Below are 8,493 nucleotides of genomic sequence, written 5' to 3' on the forward strand. Positions count from 1 at the left end.
AAAATTCATATTTTAATGATAAATTGTCAACACTTGAAGATTCCCCCATCTCTTCTGAACAAAACGGTGTAAGAATGACCGTTCTAGCTCCTACGGTTAGGAAATTATGGTCATTTGTTTGAGGGGAGTCGTCATTATGAGAAATAGACTGCAATGATCCTGTGTCTCTCTGTGCTGCGTGTGTAAAAAGGATGCACCTGTTTTGGAGGGAAAGAGTGCACAGGCTCTCTGATTGGTGGATTCAAATTCAGCAGCTCCCAGGCTGACCTAGAAACTCACTTTTCTCTCCCTGTGTGTGTGTGTGTGTGTGTGTGTGTGTGTGTGTGTGTGTGTGTGTGTGTGTGTGTGACAGAGAGAGAGAGAGAGAGAGAGAGAAAGGCTTTTAATGGGATGATCTCATTCTAAGATTCAAATTCAATATATTTAGACTGGTTGACTGAATTGGATCTTGTGTGTGTGTCTCTCTGTGCATGTGTGTTTTCTTATGTGTACATATTTGTGATTGTGTGGCTGTTATAGATTTTTTTGCTGATTTTTTTCATTTAACAAGTATAGTTGAGGGACCTTCAGCATGTTCATCATTTTTTCAGCTGTCCATTTTTGCTTTTCCAATTTTTCTGTTTAAGTTATTACTATTGTGCTAAATCATACTATTTCTGCTATTTTATAAGATTTGTGCCAAATACCGTATTTCTGCCAAATATAGTATTTCTGATTAATTATAGTTTTTTCTACCAAATCATAGTACAGTATTTCTGCTTTTTATAGGGTTTGTGCTTAATATAGTATTTCTGCTAAATTATAGTATTTCTGCTTTTTATAGTATTTGTGCTAAATTATAGTATTTCTGCCAAATTATAATATTTGTGCTAAAACATAGTCTTAATTTAAAATTACAATATTCATAGTTCATCACAGTGTCTCTGGTAAATCACAATATTTCTGCTCTGTTGTACTATTTTTCTAAATCATAGTGTTTCTGTAATGTTTAAGTATTTTTGGCTAAATATATTCTTTCTGTTATCTTATACTATTTCTCCTAAATTCTTGTATTTTTGAGAAGTTATCATGTTTCTGGTAAGTTACAATATTTCTGCTAAATTCTGCTATGCTATTGTATCTCTGCCAAGTATTATGTTTCCTCTAAGATATTGCAGTTCTGCTAAGTTATTCCATTTTAGCAAACTTCTTTTGCTTCTGCAAAGTTTTTACAATTTCTGCAACTTTTCAGCTTTTTCAGCTACTTTTTGCATACAGCTTCAGCTTTAAGCATCCACACTGCATTTTCGCAGGAAATGCAAATTTTTCTAGTTATTATTATTATTCTAGTTGCTTCCGTACACTTTTCGCCGTTTAACTACTTCCACAATTTTCAGCCGATTTTCACCGTTCAAATTTTAAACTATTCTGCTATTTTTGCTCTTTCCTGCTACGATTTTTGCTATTTTTAACTATTATACTTTTTAAAATATTCCACTTTTTTCCTTTAATTTGTCCCATTGAAATGAATGGGAAACTTCTGCAATTCTGCTAAAATTTGCTTGTTTTTGAAACTTAACTACTTCCTCATATTTTCACCTAGAACAACCATTCAAATTTTAAAATGTTCACAAATTATTGGGCTATTCAGGTATGATTCAGCTTTTTCAAATCTTCTACTGTTTTACTTTTATGCCTCTTAAAGTTTTGAGTTGCAAAATTGTGATTTTTCACAAAATACATGCGTTGTTATGGTTGCTATGCTCTTGGCTTCCAGTGTGTCACTGAAGGTTTTGCAGTCTTCTCTTCATGTCCGAACAACTGTTTGCTACTTGCTCAATTTTCACTCAACATCCACAAATTATACATCAAAACGTAGGTATTTTTGCTGGCTTTCAGAAAATGTCACCATCATTGTTGTGGGATTTATAGAATTTTTGCAAATCTCCTCAGACTAACACAAGGTCAGAAAACTCTCCATATAAAGTGAATGGAGAGCTTGTTCAAAATCACCGCTGGATTTCTGTAATGAGAGGCATATTCGAATCGTCATATCTCCTTAACGAAGCAAAGTTAAGACATGAGGCTTGTCCCCGAATATCTTCAGACACCCCTGACGCTCACAATTCAAGAATTTCTTTCTCACCTATTACCGTTCTGAAATGAGTTGGACTTGTTTGAGGGTAGGAAATTCGTCCTTCGCTCAGATTTCTTCAGATTTCAAACTGTGGAAATGAACCACTTTTTTCTCTCGTCATAACTTTTTGTTGGATTTCCACAGAGACCTGAAAATTTCCATGATTGTTCACCAAAGCCTGCTGTCTCTTACGGTGAAAGAATGATATCGATACTCCAAATAGATTTCGAGTTAGAAAGCGTTGTTTGAGGGCAAGTCAAGGCAGTTTTTGCTTCGCTCTACTCAGTTATGGTGCATTACAAGTCAAATATCTTTAATAATTCATATTTTAATGATAAATTGTAAACACTGGAAGATTCCCCCATCTCTTCTGAACAAAACGGTGTAAGAATGACCGCTCTAGCCCCTACGGTTTGGAAATTATGGTCATTTGTTTGAGGGGAGTCCTCACTATGAGAAATAGGCTGCAATAATCCTGTGCCTCTCTGTGCTGCGTGTGTAAAAAGAGGCACATGTTTTGGCGGGAAAAAGTACACAGGCTCTCTGATTGGTGGATTCAAATTCAGCAGCTCCCAGGCTGACCTAGAAACTTACTTCTCTCTCCCTGTGCATTTTTTTGCTGATTTTTTCATTTAACAAGTATATTTGAGGGACCCTCAGCATGTTCAGCATTTTTTCAGCTGTCCATTTTGCTTTTCCAATTTTTCTGTTTAACTTATTACTATTGTGCTAAATAATACTATTTCTGCTATTTTATAAGATTTGTGCCTAATATAGCATTTCTGCTAAATTACAATATTTCTGCTTTTTATACTATTTGTGCTAAAACATAGTATTTCTACTAAATGTAGTATTTATGCTTAATCATCCTATTTCTGCTTTTTATGGGATTTGTGCCTAATATAGTATTTCTGCTTTTTATAGGATTTTTGCTCAAACATAGTATTTCTACTAAATGTAGTGTTTATGCTTAATCATCCTATTTCTGCTTTTTATAGGATTTGTGCTTAATACAGTATTTCTGCTAAATTATAGTATTTCTGCTTTTTATAGTATTTGTGCTAAAACATAGTATTTCTACTAAATGTAGTATTTATGCTTAATCATAGTATTTCTATATATTTCTGCCAGGTCCCCAGGCAGCCAATCCTCTGTGAGGACTGAGAAATTCAAATTTTCAAATCAGGGCCTGCACGGCTTCCCAGCCAATCATATATGTGTCCTGAGGCATTCAAATTTGCATATTGGGGCCTTCATGGCTTCTAAGCCAGCTAATCATATCTGAGGGCTGAGGAATTCAAATCCACAAATCAGGGCCTGCACAGCTTCCCAGCCAGCCAATCATGTATGTGGGCTCCAGGTATTCAAATTTGCATATTGGGGAATTCGTGGCTTCTAAGTCAACAAGTCATCCATGTCATATATCTCTAAAAATTCATATTTTAATGATAAATTGTCAACACTTGAAGATTCCCCCATCTCTTCTGAACAAAACGGTGTAAGAATGACCGCTCTAGCCCCTATGGTTAGGAAATTATGGTCATTTGTTTGAGGGGAATCCTCACTATGTGAAATAGGCTGCAATAATCCTGTGCCTCTCTGTGCTGCTGCGTGTGTAAAAAGATGCACCTGTTTTGGCGGGAAAACGTAAACAGCCACTCTGATTGGTGGATTTAAATTCGGCAGCTCTCTCCCTCTGTGTGTGTGTGTGTGTGTGTGTGTGTGTGTGTGTGTGTGTGTGTGTGTGTGTGTGTTTAGTGGGAGAGAGAGGACCCTGCCCTTATTTGACAGCATGTCATTGTAGGATTTAAATTGAACATAGTTAGACTGGTTGACTGGATTAGAGCCTGTGTTTGTGTGTCCCTCTGTGCATTTGTGTTTCAATAAGTTATTACTATTCTGCTAAATCATAGTATTTCTGGTACTTTTCGGTACTTGTGCTAAATACAGTATTTCTGCTAAATCATACTATTTCTGCTTTTCATAGGATTTATGCCTAATATAGTATTTCTGCTAAATTATAGTATTTCTGCTTTTTATAGTATTTCTGCTAAATTATAGTATTTCTGCTTTTTATAGGATTTGTGCCTAACATAGTATTTCTGCTAAATTATAGTATTTCTGCTTTTTATACTATTTGTTCTAAATTATAGTATTTCTGCTTTTTATAGGATTTGTGCTTAATATAGTATTTCTGCTAAATTATAGTTTTTCTTCTTTTTATAATATTTGTGCTAAAACATAGTATTTCTACTAAATGTAGTATTTATGCTTAATAATAGTATTTCTATATATTTCTGCCAGGTCCCCAGGCAGCCAATCCTCTGTGAGGACTGAGACATTCAAATTTTCAAATCAGGGCCTGCACAGTTTCCCAGCCAATCAAATAAGTGTCCTGAGGCATTCAAATTTGCATATTGGGGCCTTCGTGGCTTCTAAGCCAGCCAATCATATCTGAGGGCTGAGGAATTCAAATCCACAAATCAGGGCCTGCACGGCTTCCCAGCCAGCCAATCACATATGTGGTCTCAGGCATTCAAATTTGCATATTGGGGAATTCGTGGCTTCTAAGTCAACAAGTCATCCATGTCATATATCTCTAAAAATTCATATTTTAATATTAAATTGTTAACACTGGAAGATTACCCCATCTCTTCTGAACAAAACGGTGTAAGAATGACCGTTCTAGCCCCTACGGTTAGGAAATTACGGTCATTTGTTTGAGGGGAGTCGTCACTATGAGAAATAGACTGCAAAAATCCTGTGTCTCTCTGTGCTGCTGCGTGTGTAAACAGATGCACCTGTTTTGGTGGGGAAAAGTGCACAGCCTCTCTGATTGGTGGATTCAAATTCACCAGCTCCCAGGCTGACCTAGAAACTTACTTCTCTCTCCCTGTGTGTGTGTGTGTGTGTGTGTGTGTGTGTGTGTGTGTGTGTGTGTGTGTGTGTGTGTGTGTGACAGAGAGAGAGAGAGAGAGAGAGAGAGAGAGAGAGAAAGGCTTTTAATGGGATGATCTCATTCTAAGATTTAAATTCAATATATTTAGACTGGTTGACTGAATTGGATCTTGTGTGTGGGTCTCTCTGTGCATGTGTGTTTCCTCATGTGTACATATTTGTGATTGTGTGGCTGTAATAAATTTTTTTGCAGATTTTTGTCATTTAACAAGTATATTTGAGGGACCCTCAGCATGTTCAGCATTTTTTCAGTTGTCCATTTTGCTTTTCCAATTTTTCTGTTTAACTTATTACTATTGTGCTAAATCATACTATTTCTGCTATTTTATAAGATTTGTGCTTAATATACTATTTCTGCTTTTATAGGATTTGTGCTTAATATAGTATTTCTGCTAAATGTAGTATTTATGCTTAATCATATTATTTCTGCTTTTCATAGGATTTGTGCTTAATATAGTATTTCTGCTAAATTTAGTATTTCTGATTAATTATAGTTTTTCTACTAAATCATAGTACAGTATTTCTGCTTTTTATGGGATTTGTGCTAAAACAAAGTATTTCTACTAAATGTAGTATTTGTGCTTAATCATACCATTTCTGCTTTTTATAGGATTTGTGATTAATATAGTATTTCTGCTAAATTATAGTATTTCTGCCAAATTATAATATTTGTGCTAAAACATAGTCTCAATTTAAAATTACAATATTCATAGTTCATCACAGTGTCTCTGGTAAATCACAATATTTCTGCTCTGTTGTACTATTTTTCTAAATCATAGTGTTTCTGTAATGTTTAAGTATTTTTGGCTAAATATATTCTTTCTGTTATCTTATACTATTTCTCCTAAATTCTTGTATTTTTGAGAAGTTATCATGTTTCTGGTAAGTTACAATATTTCTGCTAAATTCTGCTATGCTATTGTATTTCTGCCAAGTATTATGTTTCCTCTAAGATATTGCAGTTCTGCTAAGTTATTCCATTTTAGCAAACTTCTTTTGCTTCTGCAAAGTTTTTACAATTTCTGCAACTTTTCAGCTTTTTCAGCTAGTTTTTGCATACAGCTTCAGCTTTAAGCATCCACACTGCATTTTCGCAGGAAATGCAAATTTTTCTAGTTATTATTATTATTCTAGTTGCTTCCGTACACTTTTCGCCGTTAAACTACTTCCACAATTTTCAGCCGATTTTCACCGTTCAAATTTTAAACTATTCAGCTATTTTTGCTAATTCCTGCTACGATTTTTGCTATTTTTAACTATTATACTTTTTAAAATATTAAGCTTTTTTCCTTTAATTTGTCCCATTGAAATGAATGGGAAACTTCAGCAATTCTGCTAAAATTTGCTTGTTTTTGAAACTTAACTACTTCCTCATATTTTCACCTAGAACAACCATTCAAACTTTAAAATGTTCACAAATTATTGGGCTATTCAGGTATGATTCAGCTTTTTCAAATCTTTTACTGTTTTACTTTTATGCCTCTTAAAGTTTTGAGTTGCAAAATTGTGATTTTTCACAAAATACATGTGTTGTTATGGTTGCTATGCTCTTGGCTTCCAGTGTGCCACTGAAGGTTTTGCAATTTTCACTTCATGTCCGAACAACTTCCTGCTACTTGCTCAATTTTCACTCAACTTCCACAAATTATACATCAAAACGTAGGTATTTTTGCTGGCTTTCAGAAAATGTCACCATCATTGTTGTGGGATTTATAGAATTTTTGCAAATCTCCTCAGACTAACACAAGGTCAGAAAACTCTCCATATAAAGTGAATGGAGAGCTTGTTCAAAATCACCGCTGGATTTCTGTAATGAGAGGCATATTCGAATCGTCATATCTCCTTAACGAAGCAAAGTTAAGACATGAGGCTTGTCCCCGAATATCTTCAGACACCCCTGACGCTCACAATTCAAGAATTTCTTTCTCACCTATTACCGTTCTGAAATGAGTTGGACTTGTTTGAGGGTAGGAAATTCGTCCTTCGCTCAGATTTCTTCAGATTTCAAACTGTGGAAATGAACCACTTTTTTCTCTTGTCATAACTTTTTGTTGGATTTCCACAGAGACCTGAAAATTTCCATGATTGTTCACCAAAGCCTGCTGTCTCTTACGGTGAAAGAATGATATCGATACTCCAAATAGATTTCGAGTTAGAAAGCGTTGTTTGAGGGCAAGTCAAGGCAGTTTTTGCTTCGCTCTACTCAGTTATGGTGCATTACAAGTCAAATATCTTTAATAATTCATATTTTAATGATAAATTGTAAACACTGGAAGATTCCCCCATCTCTTCTGAACAAAACGGTGTAAGAATGACCGCTCTAGCCCCTACGGTTTGGAAATTATGGTCATTTGTTTGAGGGGAGTCCTCACTATGAGAAATAGGCTGCAATAATCCTGTGCCTCTCTGTGCTGCGTGTGTAAAAAGAGGCACATGTTTTGGCGGGAAAACGTACACAGGCTCTCTGATTGGTGGATTCAAATTCAGCAGCTCCCAGGCTGACCTAGAAACTTACTTCTCTCTCCCTGTGCATTTTTTTGCTGATTTTTTCATTTAACAAGTATATTTGAGGGACCCTCAGCATGTTCAGCATTTTTTCAGCTGTCCATTTTGCTTTTCCAATTTTTCTGTTTAACTTATTACTATTGTGCTAAATAATACTATTTCTGCTATTTTATAAGATTTGTGCCTAATATAGTATTTCTGCTAAATTATAATATTTCTGCTTTTTATACTATTTGTGCTAAAACATAGTATTTCTACTAAATGTAGTATTTATGCTTAATCATACTATTTCTGCTTTTTATGGGATTTGTGCCTAATATAGTATTTCTGCTTTTTATAGGATTTTTGCTCAAACATAGTATTTCTACTAAATGTAGTGTTTATGCTTAATCATCCTATTTCTGCTTTTTATAGGATTTGTGCTTAATATAGTATTTCTGCTTTTTATAGTATTTGTGCTAAAACATAGTATTTCTACTAAATGTAGTATTTATGCTTAATCATAGTATTTCTATATATTTCTGCCAGGTCCCCAGGCAGCCAATCCTCTGTGAGGACTGAGAAATTCAAATTTTCAAATCAGGGCCTGCACGGCTTCCCAGCCAATCATATATGTGTCCTGAGGCATTCAAATTTGCATATTGGGGCCTTCATGGCTTCTAAGCCAGCCAATCATATCTGAGGGCTGAGGAATTCAAATCCACAAATCAGGGCCTGCACGGCTTCCCAGCCAGCCAATCATATATGTGGTCTCAGGCATTCATATTTGCATATTGGGGAATTCGTGGCTTCTAAGTCAACAAGTCATCCATGTCATATATCTCTAAAAATTCACATTTTAATGATAAATTGTTAACACTGGAAGATTCCCCCATCTCTTCTGAACAAAACAGTGTAAGAATGACCGCTCTAGC

This window comes from Aulonocara sp. 'chitande type north' Nkhata Bay, linkage group LG3 (genome assembly GCF_057382095.1).
Source record: "Aulonocara sp. 'chitande type north' Nkhata Bay isolate Kocher_YH1m ecotype deep benthic linkage group LG3, A_spYH_male_GT1.1, whole genome shotgun sequence".
NCBI classification, from domain to species: Eukaryota; Metazoa; Chordata; class Actinopteri; order Cichliformes; family Cichlidae; genus Aulonocara; species Aulonocara sp. 'chitande type north' Nkhata Bay.